This window comes from Meleagris gallopavo, chromosome 1 (assembly GCF_000146605.3).
Source record: "Meleagris gallopavo isolate NT-WF06-2002-E0010 breed Aviagen turkey brand Nicholas breeding stock chromosome 1, Turkey_5.1, whole genome shotgun sequence".
In the NCBI taxonomy this organism is placed as follows: domain Eukaryota; kingdom Metazoa; phylum Chordata; class Aves; order Galliformes; family Phasianidae; genus Meleagris; species Meleagris gallopavo.
In genome coordinates, this window is record NC_015011.2 from 28,100,461 (window position 1) to 28,122,987 (window position 22,527).

At 38.6% G+C, this 22,527-nt stretch overlaps 1 protein-coding gene across 1 annotated transcript in view; it reads left to right on the top strand.

Annotated features, from left to right (window-relative positions):
* The window catches only part of CNTN1 (contactin 1), a 218,902-nt gene that overhangs the window by 45,049 nt on the left and 151,326 nt on the right, over positions 1-22,527 (top strand). The window contains exon 2 of the mRNA XM_010707006.3: positions 6,032-6,077. The gene's annotated coding sequence lies outside the window, so the exon portion shown is untranslated. The remainder of the gene's footprint in view (positions 1-6,031; positions 6,078-22,527) is intronic.

The window sequence follows — 22,527 nt, forward strand, 5'->3', positions numbered from 1 at the left end:
AAAAAAAAAAGAAAATAGGGAAGTATAAAAAATGTAGTAAGGTCAGCTTGCATTACAAATTGCTTGAAGGATGGGAAGTGAAGTTAGAAAGCTGATGGAAAATTCAATTAGCATCTCAACCAACCACTTAATTTATAATTTTCCAACAATGTGAGTTTAATTTCCGTGGTTTTGACTGACATCTTTCTAATGTAGCATTTATGATGTCTCGGGTATGTCTTTCACATTACTACCCAAATGGTCACTAAGCTGGATCTCTCTCTGAGCCACTGCTTTGTGCCATTGTTGTGCCGGTTGTATCTTCTGTTTTATATTGCAACTATATTTTTTCTGAAACTATGAAAACTGTGTTCTTTCTTACTGTTTGTGTAAGCTGAAGAATACTCATTCTGGCTTCTGTTTTTTAGAATTGCCTGGATGCTACAAGAAATTATTAATTTTTTTAAAGATGTGAAAAAACTTTTAGACTTTTTTTTTTAAACACAGCTTCTTTCTCATGGTAATTTTTGAGCCTCACTTATTATTTTCTGCCGTTTTTCCTAGGGTGCAAGTGATAAGTGCAAGTTGAATTTTCTAGCTATTATGATAAGAGATTGCAGGGAGAGTTAAACTACATAGTCTTTTCTGCAAATTTCTGACATTTTTTTAAGGCCTTATGGAAAAGGCCATATGTGTCAGAACATGAAAATAGATTAGATGAAAAAGTACAGCAAGGCTGTATGGAAAGGAAGCAAATTATCACTGACAACTTTGACAAAAGCTAGTAGAAAAAAGTCAGAAGTCTTTTTCCATTCTGAGTCAGAATTTAAAGCTGAATATAGTTTGTCTTTAGAAGTGCTTGGTCTAAAAGCTATTACTAAGGTCAATTTTTTTAAGCGTTATAAACTAATGTGGTGGTTTTCAATTGGGTCTTGGTAGAATCATAGAATCACCAAGGTTGGAAAAGACATCCAAGATCATCTAGTCCAACCATCCACCTTCCACCAATATTTATTTCCCCACTGAACCATGTCCCTTAGTACAATAGCTAATAGTTTCTTGAACGCTTCCAGGGACAGTGACTCCACCACCTCCCAGGGCAGCCCATTCCAGTGCCTGACTGCTCTTTTGGAAACGTTGTTTTTCCTGACAACAAACCTGAACCTCCCCTGGCACAACATGAGACCATTCCTTCTGGTCTTATTGTTAGTTATGTGGGAGAAGAGGCTGACCACAACCTCCTTTCAGGGAGTTGCAGAGAGCAATAACTTAATCCCTGAATTTCCTCACGGCTAAACAGTCCCAGTTCCCTCAGCTGCTCCTCATAAGAGTTGTTCTCTATACCCCTCACCAGTTTCATTGCCCATCTCTGAACATGCTTCAGGGCCTCATTGTCTTTCTTGTAGTGAGGGGCCCAAAACTGAACACAGTACTTGAGATGCAGCCTTGCCAGTGTGCAGAGGGAGTACTCAGCTCTGATTACAGTATAGCTCTAGATAGATTACAGCTTTATCTGTCTTTGTGCTTTGGAATATCTCTTGGGCATGTGAAAATGCGTAGCTAATGATAGTAACTATGTTGAAAAATAATGTTTTGTAGCTGAGAATTTGCTCTATCAAATAGTGTTGTTGAGCTCTTTATATCTGTTGTAGTTTCCATGGGAATAAGTAGAGGCATTACTTTCCGATTGACTTTAGTAGGTAATGGATAGATATACAGGTATCTTTCAAAGACAAATAATAAAATGTCTTTTATTTTGGTAAAGTTAATCTTCTTTGTGTTTCTTTTGATGTTTTGAATGATATGCTTCTCATATTGCATCCTCTGCAAAGAGTCATCAAAAGAATATTAAGTATTACAGAAAAGCTTTTTTTTTTTTTCCAGTGGAGGTTAATTTATAGTGACTGCACATCAAATGCCTTATGCTGAACTGATTGGTCCTACTGATTAGTGAAGACTGAAAGTGGCTTTTTCAAGAGCTAATCACAGCTTAGGCATTACTGAGTTCAGCAGTAATCTGTCTCAGTTGCACTTCTCTCTTACCTCATGCTGTTATTTAGACTGAAGAAGTGAATTTAGATCTGCAAAGATTATCTAAAATTTGATGTGTTTTTTCATTAATTTCGATGTATGGAGATTCAAGCAAATTACTTCACTATCTTTCACCAGCCACTAAACGGGCAAAATGGTATAAAATTGAAAAGGGAAAAAAAAAAAAAGAAAAAAAAAAAAAGAATATTAGAAATATTTAGGTTGGGAAAAGACTTTCAAGATGATCATCAAGTCCAACTATCAACCTGACCTGCTGAGTCCCTTCACACATCACCTAAATACCTCCAGGGATGGGAACTGCCTACCTCTATGGGCAACCTGTTCCAATGCTTGACAACTTTCTCTATGAATGTTTCCTATTACCCAATCTAAATGTCCCCTGTCACAACTTAAGATCTTGATCACTTGAGAAAAGAGGCTAACACCTTCCTTCCTGCAGCTTCCTTACAGGTAGCTGATAAAAACAGCAAGGTCTCAGGTCAGCCTCCTCTTCTCCAGCCTAAATAGTCCTTCTTCCATCAACAGTTCCTCATACATCTTGCTTTGCTCTTCTCTGCACGTGCTTGAGCCCCCCAGTATCCTTCTTGCAGTGAGGGGCCCAAAACTGAACAAAGGTACTCAAGGTATGGTCTCACCAGTGCCATGTGCAAGGGAACAATCATTTTTTATAGTCCTGCTGACTGCACAATTTCTGATGTGGGCCAGGATGCCACTGGCCTTCTTGGCCACCTGGACATGCTGTTGGTTCATGTTCAAAGAATCTTCTGTCTGTCTTTGTTATGTTATGAGCTGAGATAATCTAATCGTGGTTTTGTATTACATGATTCAGTGTTGTCTGCTTGTTCCTGTAAGATGGAAAAAATAGGTAGAAATACTGTCACTTTCCTGAATGTCTCAGTGGCTCAATTCAGGTAACAGACAAAAAAGACAATTCCAGTGTCATAAACTATGAAAGAAAAGTGTAATATGGAGGCTCCAGTAGTCTTCTGTGGAAGACAGCTTGTTTTATCACCACGAGTGAATACTTCTGGAGCACATCCGTCCTTCCTCTGTGCCTGTGGTGAGCAGGGAAGAATCAAGTAGCACATCCTGTGAGTGATGTGATGTGAGTTGCCATCAAGGAGCAGGGGCAGGACATCTCTGCCACTGCAGACCAAGGTATTTCGTACGCACGTTCAAACTGTTAGCTGCTCTAGTTCATTGTAAGGATTTACTTTTTTTTGTAATAATTCTCAACAAATTCTAGGGCATAAGATAGGGAAAAAAATAATGACGTTTTTGTGCCTGCTTCCCTTTTATTTGTGGGCTACAGACCTACAGAGTTCTTCTACTTTCATAGTTCTCTGAATCTATGTTTAGTTTTACTGATGCATTTTCTTTTTCTTTCACATTTAAGTCCTATAGAGTAAAACAGAGGAACAATCATTCATCCAATTTCCTATATTCTGTTCCTAAGCGTCCAGTTGTTGCCTTTATTCCAAGTCAATGCACTGAACTACATAAACCCCTTTTCTCACCCTGTGCCCATGTGTTCTGTATTCTTTACCATACTAGCTTAAAAATTGTAGTCCTCTGCTAGCCATGTAAGCAAGAAAATTTTATATTTGGTTCTATACTTGCAAGGACATGCGCTTAATTGGTAGTTTCCCACACTATTCTTGGATATGGCATATTTTCCTTTAATAATTGTACCACTCCAAATATTCTGTTTTGTGAATTACATATTTCTATGGCTTATATATATATAATTTTTTTCTGCCGTCCTCCTACATTTCACACTTGGAAAATGCATTTCTAGTTCCCTAATATCCATAGTCTGTCTTTTTTTTTTAAATGGCTGCCTGCGGGTTTGACAGGCTTCTTTACAGAACACTGTTAGTTAAAACTTACAGAGGTGAAATACTCTCAAATGGTGAATTAGTAATATGCATAATTTCCTATAAAAGGGAAAGAAAGTGTAACACTTATCACTGTTTACTTAACAAGTGTTGCCTTCTTAAATATGAAATTAATGCCTGTTGATTTCTTCAATGTTCTGTGACTCTGTGATTCTGTGAATAATGTTAGCATGTTTCACTGAATGTGGTAGGTAATAGCTTTCATCCCCTTACTATAAAAAATGTTGTAAACTGCAGGAACTCAGTTGGCATTCTTTAAGTGTATATAATTTTATAAAGCTGTTCAGAACCTTGAGGCTCTTCTTTCAGTACTTCAGTTTATTTTCCACCATAGATAATAAATTATGAAGCAAACTTATAAACCTTCCTGTTAAGTGTTAGATTAGGATATATTGTATTATCTTGATGATATACTACATAATTTGTTACCTCAGGAATTTCCTATTCAGTGTAAGTGTGTCACTTGGAAATCAATTTTCAGAGTTGCTAAGAATTATGAACATGCAAATATGTACTCAGCAAGTACTCAATGAATGGGGACTAAAATTTAGTTACAAAATTTTGTGTATGTGTTTATGTAGGATTAGTTTAAATTATTTTTGTCAACGGTCTCTCAAGAATAATTCACAAGAAGGGAGAAATAATAGGAATGTTCTTTGTAGACGGAATATTCTGATAGTCTCTCCATGTCATCATCGGCAGAAGGATTAAATCACAGCATATTAAAGAGTACGCTTACTTATTTTTATGCAAGTGAGAGAAGGGATGAACCTGGAATAAGAGTCATTGTTCTTCTCTCAGCGTAGTGGAACGCTTGTGACATTAAACTTTTAGAGATAATGTGCTATTTAATGAGAGTGTTGCCAGGGCCACGGAAATGTTGCATTAGTTTAGGTAGACATGCATGTGCGGAAAGAAACTGGAACTGGACCACTTAATGAAGCCTGGAGAGACATTATTACGTTTCCAGTCTTGTAAAGAGTCCTAAAACCACTGAAGACAAATCTGATTTTGTGTTGCAGTAAACCAGAGCACAATAGAAACAGTGTATTGACAGCACTTTGACTAAGCTACCTGTAAAGTAGCATAGGCTTCAGACCAATACTGCTTTGAAGCCTGAGTGCTTGGTTCATTTGTCATCAATTGAATTAGCAATTAGGCCTTATATATCTAAAAGATTTCTTACCTCACATTCACCTTCCTAAATCATTGCCCATTTGGCTATTAGCACAACTTAGAAAGCCTTCATTTAGTGGGGATGAGCCTACTGTTTTAAAAGGAAATACAAGCACAGGAGAGAGCGGTAAATGTGTTAGTTTATGTAGCCAACTTCTGAAGTGAGAACTCTGCATTATATTATGTACTTGGATTGTACTAAATTTTGGAAACATTTGCAAAATTGCATTTAGTGCTAGTGTTGTGTAGTTACTATCTTGGATTCACTGATCCAAACATATTGTGGTTCTTAAGCCCAAGCTGCTAAAAAAAAAAGAAATGCAGATTTAAAAGTAGGTAGGGTATCTGCAGCTGTGAATCAGAGGTTTGGAAAGAAGAAATCAAAGTAGAAATTGAGTAAAGAGTTTTGAATCATTTTGGGTTGATATGGCAAAATATACTGGGAGGAAATGAGACTAGGGAGGGATCAGGTGGCGTACTGAAAAGGGAAGAATGAAATCATTTAGAAATGAGTAATTGTGTAACTGAGAATGTATCTTGTCAGGCATGGCAGTGTAATTTACTGCAGGAGATAACTTTAGGATCTAGTTTACTTGTTAAGGTATTACTAAAACTTTAAATACGGATTTAAATTTATTTTTCAGAGATAATTTCATAGCTTGTCTATGAAGCAATAAGGAAAAGACAAAAACACATAAGATCCCTCTGCTTTTGAAGTTTAATGTTACCAGGGTTTTATTAATATGTCGTAGATCTGTGCAGGACAGTGTCTAACTGAAAACCCACATGTTTATGAATTGCAAGAAACATCTGGAAGAAGCTGACTGTAAGATCACATTATGACAGTATGCAATTCAGGTGTCATCTGTAATTGAAAAATTGAGTGTTCAACAACCAGACTGAACTCTGTTTTTATTCAATCCTAGATACTGCCTCTGGATCTGCCCTGAAACGGAGTCCACCTTGTTAGAGGTTGGTGACTTTCAGTTTTCTAAATTATTACCATGTTTAAGTAATGAAGTAAAAGTTAAGAGCTTTTTATTAACAAAAATAGTAATCTCAGAAGAGTGAAGTAGGTGGTAAGAACACAGTTAATTCAGAAAGCAGTGTTTGTGACCTCAACATGATAAATTAATTATCAGCTACTTTGATATATAGCATTTTTTTTATTAGACATACATGCAAAGTTTTTTTTATTCAAAGATTCCTCTGATTTGAATTGTTATTTCCTATGTATGTTTTGTAGAAAAAAGGTTGGAGTTCTCAGTACTTCTGAGACTGGACCCTCTATAAGAGCCACACCAAATGAACTTCTTGTATGTGTAATATAGAGGCATAGGATCTGATCTGTACTTATTGACTATTCAGAAATGACCTATTAAGCTCTACAAAATAGGTTTAAAAGTGTCAGGTGGTACCTGCTGATGAGGTTTGAGAAGGGTAAATCCCTTTCTGACATCTCTGTATGTACGTATTTCTGGGAGGGAGGAAGCTGAGAGCTCAGTGATGACTATATTCAAAGCTTGGGCTCCCCTTAAAATCATGTTACTCTGCAGTAGGCAACATTACATGTCTCTTACTCTTAGCTAGTCTTCTAGGATGGGCAACTTAAGTAGCGGAGGCAACTGAGCAGAGCACGGTTATTTCTAACCTGTCTTGTCTGCAAGTAGAGGTTCGGTTTTCATTGGGGTATGCAATTAGTTTTTTTGCTCCTTTAGATCACTTAAAGATTGCATTAAGTTTATGTAATATTCCTAAGACTATCATTCAAGTAGGAATATAAACAAGAGACATTTTAATACAAATTTCAAGCACAAAGTGACAACTCTTTTGAAGTGAAATCCTCTTTCATGTAGAATGGGACCAGAGGAATTCATGGCTCCTAATGGCAACACTTACTTCTCTGACTTAAAAGTGTCAGTGCCAGGGAACTTTAACTTTGGCATCTTTTACCTTCTATATGCTTATTAATTTTTCTGCTGCTGTACAAGAGAAGTATCAGCTCAGAATTGTGCTGTATTGAATCCTGAAGATACGTACCTCTAACTGTAATCTTTTGGGAAGTCTAAAACCTTCGTGTCCTTGATATATTGACAGACATTTTTGTTGGACATCTGTATAGTACTGAAACCAGAGGATCTATGTTATATACACAAATAACACTAATTCTTCTTATGCATTGCTTTTTTGTGTGTGTGAAATGCCTACCTGCATTGCTATTTCGCATACTGCTTCAGTTAATTTTGGTATAATGACAAATTCAGGTAGATCCCACATAACAGACTTTTATAGTAGTTCTGCTCTCTGCGCTTACAAATGCAGCTTATTCTACCTCTGCTTCTGTGAGATGGGGGTTTGTGACACATCTTCCATTTTCTATTTGAGATGAGGTCTGTTAAATTTCACTCATGCAACTTCTCTATTTGAGAAAGGTTTTGCTACCGTTGTTGCTGTTGCTAGTTTTCAATTACTCCATGTACATATCATACTTACTAATAACTCCATAAATTGGCATGGTGCATGCTGTTATTCTCCTATTAAAACACAATCGTGCCCCTGCTTATTGTTCTGTACGAATGAGCTTGTGATCCCAGGAGCAGCTGGATACACCTGATGTTTTTTGTCTTCATTCAAAATGGCCACCATTTCCTGCTGTTTCTAATTTATAACTGCCATCAGCAGAGATGAATTGCTTTTATTCTTTGGCTGAAAAAGGAGCAAAATGAAGGATGAAAGCCTTATGGAGGAGGGGGAGGTAGAAATGAAGGATCCTGCACCTTACTGCCATGGAAGAGACAGGCACAGGACACCAGCCTCCTGGTCCCTCAGTTTGTGACTCTGTCCAGGGCCAGTGCAGTAAGCTCGTAGCCCAAGTGCAGTGTTGTCGTGTGCAAGTCCCACCCACTACTTTACCCCACGGAAGAAAGCTGGAAGTAAGACACTGATATCCTGCAGGGCTTTTGCCAAGCTTGCAGAAGGAGCAGGCAACATGGTAAGCTTGCAGCTCAGATGGCCATCTTCTGACAGGGCCTGTCACGTAGGACGACAGACAGGTTGCAGGAGAGCAGTGCAGCCATAATGTGCCGTTGTGGCAGCCTGCACATTGCACTGTGAGCTGATGGGATGAGATGGCCTCCTGTAGGACCTGCCAGGGTTTTGTGCAGGGCTTAGACTGGGGAGAGGTGTGGTGCCATGCTGAGCCATGGCAGTGACTTGCTGTCTGGCTACTGCAGGCAGGGTGAGCTGCCTGCTGAGCACCTTGGCTGTGGGCTGATGGGGAGATGTGGCTCTGTGATGAGGGCAGGATGGCCCTCATCTGCTCAAAGGGAAAGCAGGATGGCAAGTCTGTTGTTCAGTGAGTATTCAGCAGGAGCAATGAGGCCATGCTGTGCGTTGTTAATTACTGCATCAGCTATAGAATCTCACCCACAAAGCTCTTTGAAGGATGTTATAAGCTAATGGAGCATCCAAACATTCAAAGTAATACTTTCCACATAACTGTATTTCTGTGATGAAGTATGATCACTTTCTTTTAAAACTAAGCAGTGTCATGCCCAGAAAGTACGGAAAAGTTGGATCTCTGTGTGGATGTAATTGTTTTTTCACGCTAAATTCTTCTTGACAGTCTTTCAGAATTCAGTTTTGAATATGTTTGAGTAAGTAGAAGCAGTTCAAATCAACATTTTCTTAGGAAGGCCTACACAGGATGCATTCTACATTAATTTCTATAACTGTGCAGCTGCCTTTTATATAGTAGACATTATTTTCAAATTACTGAAGTATGTGAAGAGCTATGCTCTTGTAAAGGCATAAACAAAGCACAAAGGCCAGTCTGTTTTCCACATAGTAGATTGTTGTTAAAGAGTTTGTGCCAGCCAGTACAGAGTGCAATCGTGTCTTACTCCTCTCAAGAGAGATGAATTACACAACTGCCTCAGCTCCTGCTGCTCCACATTCTTACCCATGAATTGCATTGTTGGAATGGCCTACAACTTCTCAGTGAGCAGCCTCTAAAAGAGAATACTCTTCTAGTGCAACTGACAAAATGCGTGGGTCAATCCAAAAATTATGCCTCCTATTTTTTTTCCGTGGAAACCATAACAAATACAGAGCATGATAAACACTGTTCGGTAGAGCAGATTCTTAGCAACAAAATGCTGTTTTTTTGACATAGCTACCACCATTAACTATGCATTTATGCTAGTGATGAATAAGAGCCTGCATATGGTTCTCATTAAAAAATAAATAAATAAAGTCTTCCCCAGCAGCGATGACCCACTGTTTCACAGCTGCTATGATGGTGTCTTTACTGAAACACAGCACACACCGACTCATGTTAATGTCCACAGTTTGGTCTCCAGAGATGTTTGGCGAGCATTGATGAATGTCAATGGATGCAGGTTTTTTCCACGTGGAGGAATGTAGTTACATACCTTTGCTTCATATGCACTTCCATATCAGACTCACTTTTGTTAGACTGCCCCTCTGCTGCTGTCTGTCACGTGGCAACAAAATATAATGGAATATTGGTGGGAAGGTTCAACCTCTACTGCCATACCACCAACATCTGCCTCTGATGTTGCGGGACAATGTAATAAAATAGGAGGCATTACTTTCAGAGCAGCCCTTGTATAAGTGTATAGCACTGTCATCTTCATGAGAGATCTTCACCTATGAACTGCTTTGGATACGTACCAGCTTTACCAACAGAGTAGTTAATTGTGTCTTTTTTTAAATAAAACTAACAGGTTTTTTAACTACTCTTACTCAAGGTAGCACTATGCATAGCAATGCCTGTTGAAACTTGGGAACTTGCAGTGACTGTGCCATCCATTGACACATTCAATAAACATTTCAATACTCTGCATAATGTATCTTGCCCTTTTTCTACTGGGTAGAGATGTTATCAAAGCAGCAGTAAGTACAGAGGGTCAAGCACGCACATTTCTGTGCAGAGAAATGTTTTTCTAGGCTGGGTCACAAGTCACAAAAGCCAGTACCTTGGAGGAAACAAAGTACCTGGAATGATAGCATGCATTTTAAGTCCCTGAAATAAACTGTACCTCTTCACTTGTAGAACAGAATTATATGTTTTAGAAACTGGTTAAAAACTTGATCCAAACATGCATTATAAATGATTCATTGTCCCCACTCATTACACTATGACAGCTATTCTTATGTGTCCTCTGTTAATTCTCTATCATAATAATGTGAGCATCAAAGTACCTTTTTGTATCTCTTTACCTACACTTGTGTACACATGTATAATGACACACAAACATAAGCAATAAACGTTTTTATCTTCTTGGTCTCTTCTGAGTGATACCTGCTTTAGTTATTGTAGTGGTTTAGTTACTCTAGCAGTTGTGTGATGCTTATGCGTGATTTATTTTCATCTGCCTGGAGTAAGTTTCAGAGATTCTCAGTAATGTCTTGTAAAGTATTTGGCTAATGTGCTGCATGTGCTGGCTACTGTCCCAACCCTTAAAAATTTCTCAGAACTATTAGCATTTCCCTTTAAGTAAAGAGCATCACAAATGTCATGAAAACAGTCAGTGTTATTTTGCCACTAAGATTTCAGTGGTTACTATGCAAATTAGATTAGAAATCACTGTGCTGCTGCTGCTGCAGTAGCTCAGAAAAATCTAATATTCATTTGAAAAATAATGTTATGAGTTTGCTTCTGGATACTGCCAGGAGAGAGGCCATCTGCTGTTTGCTCTGTGCCATTCTCAGGGTGAGAGGAACTGTGCTGACAGCTGATGGGAAAAGAGGCGAGTCTGTTTAGGCAACGGTCAGGTCTGCTGTTAGTTAATGGATCAGAAAGGTGATTTGTGCATCTGTAGATGAGACCTGTCTTAGCTGGATCTTCTAATGCTTTTAATAGGCTGAATCCATTATCAACAGGAACTGTAACTATAGAGCATTTCTGGAGAGCTGAAGACAGCTCATCTATTTAGTGGTGAAGTAGCCCTGGTTATCCAAATAAATGTTGTTAGTATTGGCTTTTTCATGCAGAGATATGAGGGGCAGTGACATGCAGGGGCCACTTGCTTTTGCTAGGGACAACCTCATTTTGAAAATTAAATTTATTTCTAAAACTGTCAAGAATAGATATTCAAAATACGAAGTGTTGCGAGATAATTTATGTTTATTGATGTTACATGCAAACTGATTTAGATGGTACAAGTGTCTATTTTCTCTTTATCCTTCTGGAGTTTTTACATCATTCTTTTCCTTTCCATAATCCGCCATCTTTCTTAGCTCATTTTGTATTCTCTTGCTATCTCCTTTCTTCTGGAGTAATTAGTTTCACCAAAATGTGGTGGTCATTAACCCCATATTAGAGACAAGATTTTAGCCAGGGTCTTTCTAGCCAGCAGCTGTTCTCTTTTTCTCTTGCTTGCTTCAGAAGGCAGAAAAGCTGGAATCATAGAATTGCTTTGGTTGGAAGGGTCTTCATATGTGATATAGTTCCAACCTCCCTGCTTTGGGCAGACGATAGAAGCTTTTTCACCATGTCTGCTTCTTTCAGTTTTTATGGGTTCCTGCCAGCTTCCTAGCAAAAACTGCCCAATGTAGTAACCCTATAATCAGTGAGCAAACTTCTTGTGTAAAAATGACTGGAGTGATGACAGGTCCACTCTTTAGACCGTTTCTCTACCAGGTCAGCATACGAAAAAGGACAAACAGAAACAGATTGCCATAAGCAATATTGCACCGTAAAAATGTTCTACCTTCTGTTTTGTGACAGAACTTAATAAAATACTCTTCTAAATGGAAATACTCTTCTGTAGCCACAATACTTGTTTGAGTTGATAAAGGATTTAATCCTAAATTTCAAATCAAATAGAGAATATAGACTGGAAAACTGGTGTATGTTTCATTTTATTTTGGTTAAGGAGATTCACCTTTATTGGTCATTCAAATATATTTTGAAGTTTAAGCTTACAAGAAAGCTGTGGTCTATAGTTGAAGACTGCCTAGTGCTTGGAGTGTTGAGCTGTGCTCCCATTTTGTGGCTGTGCCCATGTGATATGTATGTGCTGTGTATATGTGTGTATTTTTGACTTGAGCACAGTTTAGCTTCCATGCTCATTAAATTCCTTTTATCAGTTTCCTTAGTGAAATTCAACCAAGAAATATTGGCACAAGCACTTCTTGTGTAAAGAAGTCCTCGAAGAGTAGAAGATATGCTACTGAGATTTCAGGCTTTGTATTAAAAAAATCAGGTCTAAGATGCTTGATGTGTTATTAGGAGAATATGTTACTGAGCTGCATCAGCTTGCTCTGAATTACTTTGCTACTGATAACGTTTCACAGAAATTGTTTTGAGAATTATATTTAAGGTGTGAGAAGCAACCTACATATTTCTAAGCCAATTTCCCTTTTTGCTTTATAGAACAATAGAAGAATACACTTTTTGAAGTGATGTTTTTGTAGCTTGGGAGTGTAAAATCGGTGTTGGTTCTCTGAGCATCATCTTTATCACAACCTCTGTTTTGACAGGAGACTTTAATTTAGCTTTGTATGTGCATTTCATGAAACGGATTTGCATGTAATAGCCAAACGGCATCTGGAAATTGTGACAGGAGCAATCACACAGTGAGTGACTTTACAAGTAAAACAAGAAGCTCATTGCCAGCAGTACTGCTCCATTCTGAATGATGCCTTTCAGAATGGGGCTGGCCCAGGGAACGTGGAAATTCCTCTTGAGAGGTGTAGGGAGGAAGATTGTGTCAGGTTTTTCAGAGAAGTTTTCTCTGACTGGAAGCCAAGTGAAGCAGACATGAAGAGCTGTCTGTCCAAAGCGCTCAGGCCAAAACCTGGCCCAGTTATTCCTCAGGGATTTAACTAAGAAATGAGTAATCAATCAAGTCAGTACAGGAGGAAGATCTTTAAGCAACTCTGGATTTTAAGCAGGAGTACTGAGACTTGCAATTCAAATCCAAAGCAATACACCCTTGGGGGATGCATGAAAGAGACAACATCCTTACATTAGGATGGGTAAGACAGAAATCCCGTTTGGCATTCTCTTTCCAGAGTAAAACTAAAGCTTGTTTATGTTCCTGACAGAATTTGAGAAAGTAGTGAAACCCACAAAGAGACTCATTACGAGAGTAATGAATAACACAGGCTTTCTAGCTGGCTTGTGAGCTACTGGTCTTCTCTGGTCTGTCTGTTGTGTCCAGATGTAACTGTGGTAGGAACAGCACACAATTTTTATTCAGACTGCTGAGTCCCACAGGCATGCAAGCACCAGAAGCTCACAGAAGGATCCGAAATATCTAATCACTCATTTAGGTTGGTTTCTATTTAGACGAAAGGCTTAGAATTGAAATTTATTTATATCGGTACAATTAAAATGCTTTCTTCTGGAAGTTTTATTTCATTCTTTATGTATAGTTATGTATGCATACATGGTTTATATATAAAATCTATCGTGAAAATTATGTATAAATTTCAAAATGTATATTCTAAAAAAAAATACATCTTTTATATTTTTTAATCATTTTAAGCCAGGTGTTTGTGTTACCTATATCAATAAATGTAATGAGCTGCTAAAATTTTCATAGAGCTTATGTTGCCTGCACCACTAATGTTATGTAGTTTTAATTTGTTATGAAATTTTAACTTGTTTCCTAAGGAAATAAGGATTATGCAGTCACTGTCCATCTGCCAATCCCCTGTGTTAGGTTGAACTGCTCATCTAGGTTCTGCAACACAGGGAGAAAGTATGTAAGTCTTGAAGATAATTAAGTTCTTACAAGTTTCATGATATCTATAGTTCAGCAGAGAGAAAAAAAATCCAAATCAGTGTCCTACGGAGTGGAAAGCTGTTATATATTCTCCTTGGCAGCAATCAATATATATACACGCCTTCAGGCTAAGCACAGCAGGTGCTATCTCCTGCCGAGAAGAGATGTCAGAGAGTATATGTGGCTGAAATTATTTTGGTTAAGGAATGTGAGAGACGTAGGAAATAATTTTTCATTATACCTATTGGTTCCAGAAAAGCTATTTTTTTCATTTCACCATTCATATTTTCATTTTCAAGTAATGTAATTATTGAATTTGCCAAGTACAAGATGCCTTTGCAAAGAGAACAAATGGGATATTAAGAGTTTTTGTACAGTATGCTTAACACAGCTAACTGCGTTTTCCTTCAGATTTTATCTTTAGACTTATTAGCAGTGAGCCATTTTTTCTTTTTTTTTTTCTTTCCACTCTAACTATAGACTGACTTGCAGCTTCAGAAAACTTCTGTTGGTCTTTGAACAATTTCATTAGACATTTTGCAGTAGTGCTCAGTGAAATATGCTCTAGAAGACCATTAAAAAAAAACCCAAATAGATTACAGTATGGAGTCACAGTCACATTTAAATACCTAACTATTGCTATTGTTCCAAGAGCTAGTTATTTATGTTTGTATTTCCATTAATATCAATATATTTACTGTATCACGACAAAAGGATTTGGTACAGTAAATAATTTTTAAAAACAAACAGAGCATAACATCAGTTCAGAAACCTTGCTTTTATAAAACCTTGAGTGGCCTTGTGCATCAAACTAGATTGAACAAAGAATACCAGAAAAGAAAAATTAAATAACTATTCCTTCTACCAACTGGAAATCTACAGTATGATTAATAGAAGTGTATATGTGTATAAAGCTTCACTTACCTTTCCAAATTATTTTAAAAATCTACTGCAATGTAACTAATTTTTTAGTATAAGTAATTTAAAATTAATAAAAGGAAACATACTTTACTTATTTGTGAAAGTTGTCACCAGAGTGTAGCATATCTAAAGAAGTTAATAAAATTCCAGAGAACATTCAATGATTATTCCCTCAGAGAGGAAAAAAAAAAGTGCCTATTTTTGTTTCAGGGCATAAGCTTGAAAATGACTGAAGGCAAAGGTGTTCATTAAGAACATCCAAACAGTTTTCTGTTCAGACTTCAGTGTGCTGCTGTTGAATTGGAGATCAGAGTAGATGAAGCTAAGCTCTTGATGCCTGCAGGTCGAGTGCCATCACCCCTAAACCCTGATATTGAGTTGTCTGCGCTCTCAGACAGTCTTTATTTCCTTTCCTTTTATAATGCATCTCATTGCACACAGCACAGCTTCTTCTCAGAATTCATTTGAAAGGGAACTGATGCAGACTGAGAGTAGAGGATAAGAAGAACGAATAGAGGCAAGAGGAGGTTTCATCCAGATCTCATCTCAAACCAGGACTTAACTGGAATGTGGCATGTAATATCCTAATAGTCTTGTAATACTGAAAATACTACGTTTGATCTAATTGCTGCCACACTTATCTTTCATAACATCCATTCTGTCCTCATTTCTTGCATTCCTGATCTGTTCCTTTATAGATTCTATTGCATGAACCAACCTGTGCGATGCAATGGCACATTAGAGAGGTCTGGAGTGTCTGTGCCACCGGTGCACGTGTCAGAAAGACTGATGGGTATGCAGCTGTACTCATCTCTACTCCTCCTAGTCCTAGAGCTAGCTGAGTGTCTGCACAATCTTGCCCTGCATGATATAGAGTTAAACCTTATAATCTAGACTGCCGCCCTGTTTTTCTCTAAGAACTGTTTGCTCAAGGTTGGGTGCATGTAGAAGTGTGTGTAATTAATGAAATATTCTTCAGTGGTGTTGTGAGTTGTTTTTTCTTTTTTTGCTTATTCTTACCTTTGGTTTCTGAAACCTTTGTAAGTAACCTTCTGTCAGAGTCTGGCAATCCATTTAAGTTCCATCAGCAGTACGTAGTCTTTTCAGTAACTCAAATATAATTTAATTTAGTGGAGTTAATTATATTTGCAGTCATCTTTTCTGGTACTGAGTTGTATTTAATACAGTCAAAATTTCATGCCCTTCCATCTTTTCTGAGTTTCTTGAGTCCTCAGTATGATACTAATTGTTGTCACTCTCTTGCATGCTCCTTTGGATGAATAGCAGGCAGGAGAAGGTGGAATGATTTCATTAATATCAAAGTTTAAAAGTATTTATGTATGTATCTGCGTGACCCATAGATATTCCCTGATAATAATCTGAGCATGATGGTACTCTTCAATATTAATTAAAATGTATTGTGTATAAATGTACACTGGAGAAAGAAGAGAAATGGGTGTCTGTATGAATGGTATGTACACTAGAGTAGAATGTAATGTTCACTGGCAGTTCGGGGAGATAAGATTAGAGGTGAGAACCTATATTGAGAATTCGGTAGATTACAATATAAATGTGTCTGGAACGTGGACAGAGTATTTGAAATGTGATAATCATCCTCTCATTTCATTCCTCACTGTGTTGAATTCATTTAGAAGGAGAAATCTCTAGGTAGCATGGTGCAAGTGACAGATAAATGTTGTAGGCAGAGTTTTCATTTTCAAATGCCTGATGATGAATTTACTGGACTCAGTATATCCAAAATGAAATGCTTTAAATATCAATAAAGATTTTTAAAGTAGTCTGGAATGGCAAAAATAATGCAGAAAATTAAAAAAGAGAACATGATCAGATGTAGAATAAAAAGCGAAGAAATGATTGAAATTCTCAAAAACTGCTGAAGATTAAATTTATTTGAGTTGTTCAGAATTCATTCTGCTGCAGCTAAAGCCAGTTTAAGAAATTCAAAGAAACTCTTCATTGAATGCCACTGTTTTCATAATTAATGGAAGAAAATAGAGGGATACACATGTTTCCACAAAGCTTTATCTGCATTTGAGGCTGAATATCCTAATTGTTTTAGTTCAGTTTAGTTTTTCTTATTTCAATGAGCTGGAGAAAGTCTTTGGTCAAAACAGAACATGTTTCCATATGAGATTCTGAAGACAACGCTTGTTTTAAGCAGATAGGTAGATAACTTTCGAGAGTCTAGACAAGATGTGATTAGTTCCCAGCCATAGGAGAGACAGTTTCTCCCTTTTAGGTGAGATAAAGGGGACTGGAGCTGGATGCAGGCAGAATCCCTTCCAAGAAAGCTTTTTGTCCATAACTACTATGATGAGCTTCAATGACAAATGTCACACAGATGAGCATAGAAGTGTGCTCCTGCATTTCTTTTTACTTCTGCGAATTACAGCTGAGCATCCAGACACCTAGCCTGCGTTTTTGGACCCTCCCTCCTCCCCTCCCCACCCCCCCAAAAAAAAAAAATTATTCGTCCAGATTCTATAATCTTTCTGGAAGGCATTCTGCCTGCATCCAGCTTCAGTCCCTTTCATCTTACTGAAGATAAAATAAAGAAGAAAATGCATTTCAACTTCAGATGTGGAAGACCAGGTTCAGGGTGAAGGTTCAGGTAAAACATTTCAATCCTGGCCATCCATAGCAGATACAGATTTTTTTCACTGTCTATATTTGTTACATATATGGGTTTTAGAAGTAATTGATTCTGCAATAGATTTTATTTTTTTTCCCCCAAAATCAGTCCCTATATGAGTTCTCACTTTTACTTGGTAGTCTTCCAGAAGAAAGCAGCCCTTAGAGAATGTTTGATAATGGTATAATATTGAGGAAAAATTCTGGCAGAATTTCATGGATTACTCTTATAATACTTCTACTTGATTTTCCCACAATAGGCTTAAGAAAGCCAAGATAATCTTAACTTAGGCGTGTCAGTCCTGTTCAAATCCAGGTCATTATTTTTGTGATCAAAATTAGCACTTTTGAGTGCTTTCCTGGATCAGAGCCCAGATGATTGTTACCTCTTTCAAATTAGTTTTTTAAAGCTTCCTTGATCATCATAATTAAGGGAATTATACCAATAATTATTAATGAATAGTATTATTCTGTAAATTCTCCTGCGAATCTAACTGCATACAGGAATTAGAGCCTAGTTCCAGTATTTCAGAAATATACTTGAGCAGTTTTAATGCAATTTATTTACGTTCTGGCCCATTGATAATAAATTTCTTTTATTACTTTTCCTGGTAAAGAGAAGTCTTTTGTGACTTGAAAGTAAGATGTTTTGATAACATGGAGTTACAATTCTTCCAAACAGAGCATGTGTTGAAAACAAGAAGAAAACCTGAGTTGAATTTAACATTAAATGTCTTCCTTTCCAACTCTAGGAAGAAAATTAGCTGAGACTAGAAGTTAGGGAGCAAAATAAGGACACTGGATCTAGATCTTTGTATTAATAAAGAGTAGAATTTAAAAATAAGAATGAGTTGAAGTAATAAAATCAAGCCCTGGTCATTTGCACAAGATTTTCTCTTTTCTGTAACCATTTATACAACTTCTAAAAGTTAGTGTTGAAAAAAAAAAGGTAGCACTAAGCCCTTGATCCTTCCTGGTGGCATCCACATCCTTCTGTTTTACATCCCTTTGGTACTGAATGTGCTTGGGAGGAGCTTCAAATGGAGTGCTGCAGGTGTCCTCTGCCACCGGTGGCATTATCAAATGCTGAAGCAGTCCAGGATTGGGCTCATTCTTCTTTCTTGCAGCTGCATATGTATAGTGAAATGTCATTTAATAGTCTTTTAAATAATTTGAATAGACTGAGTAGTAGGAGAATTACAGTGAAGCATACAGGGAGCACCTGGAACAATTCCTCTCTTCTGCTCATCCAGTTGAGTATTAACATGGAGCTGGAGTCCTTTCTCCTGTCAGCAGTTTCCAGCAAAACTCTGGTCTTGAGTGTCATCTGTGTCCATGCTTGCCATTGGTCTGATGATAAGCACCAATGAAGGATTGATTGGTGGGAAAAAGCATAATGTCATGGCTGAAAGGAAGCTGTGAAAGATGTGGAGAACATGACTGAAGTCGTGTGTGGAGTACATGGCATATGTTGTTGCACAATTTGTAGACTGAAGTGGGCAGCAGATAGGAAACCACAGAAATTGGAGATTCTACAAGATTTTTGGTTTTATTTTTTGCATAAGAATGGTAGGAGTTGGAATTTTTACAGGAAAAATCAAGAAAGTTGTTTTGGTCAAAGGGCAAAGGTTACCACAGAGCTATTTATGTTGATGTACGTCTATGGAGATTTATCAAATATTATTTCACAATTAATGGTATAGGTACTTTTCAGCCACCTTGTAGGAACATTTGGTGGTAACTAAAAGATGGATTGAGAAGTCAGAGGTGTTTTTTGTAGTATATGTGTAATATAGATGATGAGTTTATGTTTGTTTGGAAAACTGAGGTAATAGAACTTTATCTTTTTCCTATCTAACGGCGTACTCAAAAGACCCGGAAAGGATTTGTAAGATAGGCTTCATTAGGACACAACTCAATAAATTGAAGCAAGTATCACACTGAATAGGAAAAACTGCAGGTGAAATACATTAAAGTAAAATGAATGAGATAAAAGGTTTTGAAAAGCCTTCTCTTTGTGTTCTCGTGGAGCTAGCTCTTTCAGCTTTGCTTATAAAGCGTAGCAAATTGCATACGGTCACCCCAGTTGTCCCTGCTTTTGTAACCACTGAGTGCTGGCTGCAGATCTGATCCTTAATGTGAAGAAGTGCCCCACGTTCTCAGGGGTTTCCTATTTACCCCAGAGCTGTTGGGTCCCAGTGTCTTGCCCTTCTCCTATCAGCTAAGGTCACTCTACCCTGACTAGTTGCTTCTGGCTGGGGAAACCCTTTGGGGAAAGACTTCCCTGGGAAAGTGGGGCACCATGCGAGCTCTCTCAGCCTGGGAGGCAAAGCCCAAGGAGGAATCACAGTCTTTTTCTCTCTCTGAAAATGTTTGGCTCCAGACTCCAGTACTGAGGCAGCACAGAAAGACAACCCAAATCCTTTCTGCCCTGTTGTACAATATATGTTATACACATTATTTTACTGAAAACATGCCAATTAAAATGCCGTACTATCTTCCAGAATACACGTGCATCAGTAAAGAACTAGAAATGGAGGCAGAGGAGATGCTGAAAACTGAAGAGAGTTTCTTTTTGGCTGACTGTCCTTCTTTTGGCTGTCCTTCCTGCAGCATGTCCTGTACATGGATTTTTGTCAGAACAGATTGATTACTTTCCTTGATGATGTAAACTCAGCCTCATCTGCCTAGCTTTGGGTAGGCATGAGCTATGAGAAAGTATTTTTGTGTGTCTCCCAGTAGCCACAGTTAAAGTCACACTTCTTTTTATGAAACCATGGCATTCACTGATGTCTCAACTTGTCTTTATGATAGCAGTTAATCATAGAATGTCGTAGTTTGGAAGGGACCTTAAAGATAAAATAGTTCTAGCCCCCCTGCCATGTGCAAGATTGCAGCCACTAGATCAGGCTGCCCAGGATCCCATTCAACTTGGTTTTGAATGCCTTCAGAGATGGGACATCCACAACCTCTTTAGGCAACCTCTTCTAGCACCTTACCACCCTCTGAGTAAAAAACTTCCCCCTAACATCTAATCAAATCAGTGTGCTCTGTGGTCTTCCTTAGGCACAGAGGTGAGGCACACTGGCCTGTAGTTCCCCAGGTCTTTCTTTCTCCCCTTCATGAATATGGGAGTGATATTTTCCTTTTTCCAGTCACCAGAGGCTTCTCCTGCAAGCTACAATTTCTCAAATATGATGGAGTAGCTTGGCACCCACATCAGCCAGTTACTCCAGATATCTGGGATGTGTGTCATCTGACCCCATAGATTTGTACACATTCAGCCTCATGAGGTGGTCTCAATCTTGTTCTGATCTTACACTGGGAGGGACTTTGCTTCCCTGACCTCTGCTTAGAAGTGCAAGGACATGAGAAGCATGAGTAGCCTGACTGGCCATGAAGACTGAAGCAAAGAACTCTTGAAGTACCTCTCTATGTCTGAGGAGGCTAGGTCTCCCTTTTCATTTCTCGGTGAGGGTACGCTTTCCTTTGTTCGTCTCTTCTGCCCAATTTATCTACAGAATCTTTTCTTGTTTTTCACGTTCTTCACCAAGTTCAGTTCCATCTGCGCCTTGGCTTTCCTGACTCCATACTTGTGTATCTGGACAGCATCCTTACATTCTTCCCAGGCCACTCATCCCCACTTTCACTGCTTATATTTTTACTCTCTTTTTCCTCAGCCTGATCAGCAGGTCCTTGCTCAGCCGTGTTGGTTTCCTGCCTCCTCTGCCTGATTTCTTATTCTGAGGGATGGCGAGCTCTTGTGCTCTCAGAAAGGCATCCTTAAAGAGCTGCCAGCTCTGTTCCATTACTTTGTCCCTAACGACAGTTTCCCAGGGCATGTCATCCAGCAATTCCTTAAACAGCCTGAAATTTACTGTCCTGAACTTCAGGGACTTGATTCCACTCTTTGCTAGGCATGTATTCCTTGAGATCATAAACTCAGCCAGGACATGAACACTGCAGCCCAGCCTGCTTCCGATCTTGACATCTTCTATGATCTCTTCCATGTTGGCGAGCACCTGGTCCAGCAGTGCCTCACCTCTGGTGGGTCTGTCCAATACGTGAATTAGGAAGATGTTATCAATTGACTTCAGGAGTTTCCTGGGCTGCTTGCCCCTCAGTATATTATTTTCCCAGCAGATATCTGAGTAGTTGTAATCCTCCATCAGAATGAGAGCCTACAAATGGGGCACCTCTTGCAATTGAAGCAAGAATCTTATCAACAGGCTTCCATTGATCAGGCAGCCTGTAGCAGACCCCACTCACCAGATGGCCTTTATTGGTCTGGTCCCAAATTTTAACCCACGATATCTCAACATATACATGACTGTTTCTTAGGAGCAGCTCTTTGCAGTATATCCACTTCATAATATAGAAGGCAGCTTCCCCATTCCCCGTACCTCATCTATCCCTTCTAAAAAGCTCACAAACATTAATCATGATATTCTAGTTATGTGAGTCATCCCACCATGTTTCCATGATAGCAATGAGATCATAGTTTTCCGATTGCACCACAGTTTCTAATTCCTCCTCCCATGCCTATGTGCTCATAGAGGTGCATCAGTCACATTACCTTCTTGGAGGAGCCCTCCCGACCTCTGGGAAAAATCTGAGGTTTTCCCCCATTGCTTCCTAAAACAACAGTGTACCCTTACTCTTCTCTGCTCTTTAGCAGTACGTGCCCTTCCCCCATCAAATCTATTTAAAGCCCTAGTGATAAGCCCCGCCAGCTTGCTGCCTAGTTTATTCATCATAGAATCATAGAATCTCAAGGTTGGGAAAGACCTATAAGATCATCTAGTCCAACCATCTTCTCACTACCACTGCTACCACAAGCTACTAAGGTATATCTCACAGCTCCTTGTCCAGACGCCCCTCAAACTTCCAGGGACGGTGACTCCACGACCTCTCCGGGCAGGTCATTCCAGAGCCTGACCACTCTCTGAGAGAAAAAGTTTTTTCTCGTGTCTAACCTAAACCTCCTCTGATACAACTTGTGGCCATTTCCCCGGGTCCTGTTCGTTGCCAGGGAGAAAAGGTCAAACCCCTCCTCATCACAACCTCCCTTCAGGAAGTTGTAGAGTGCA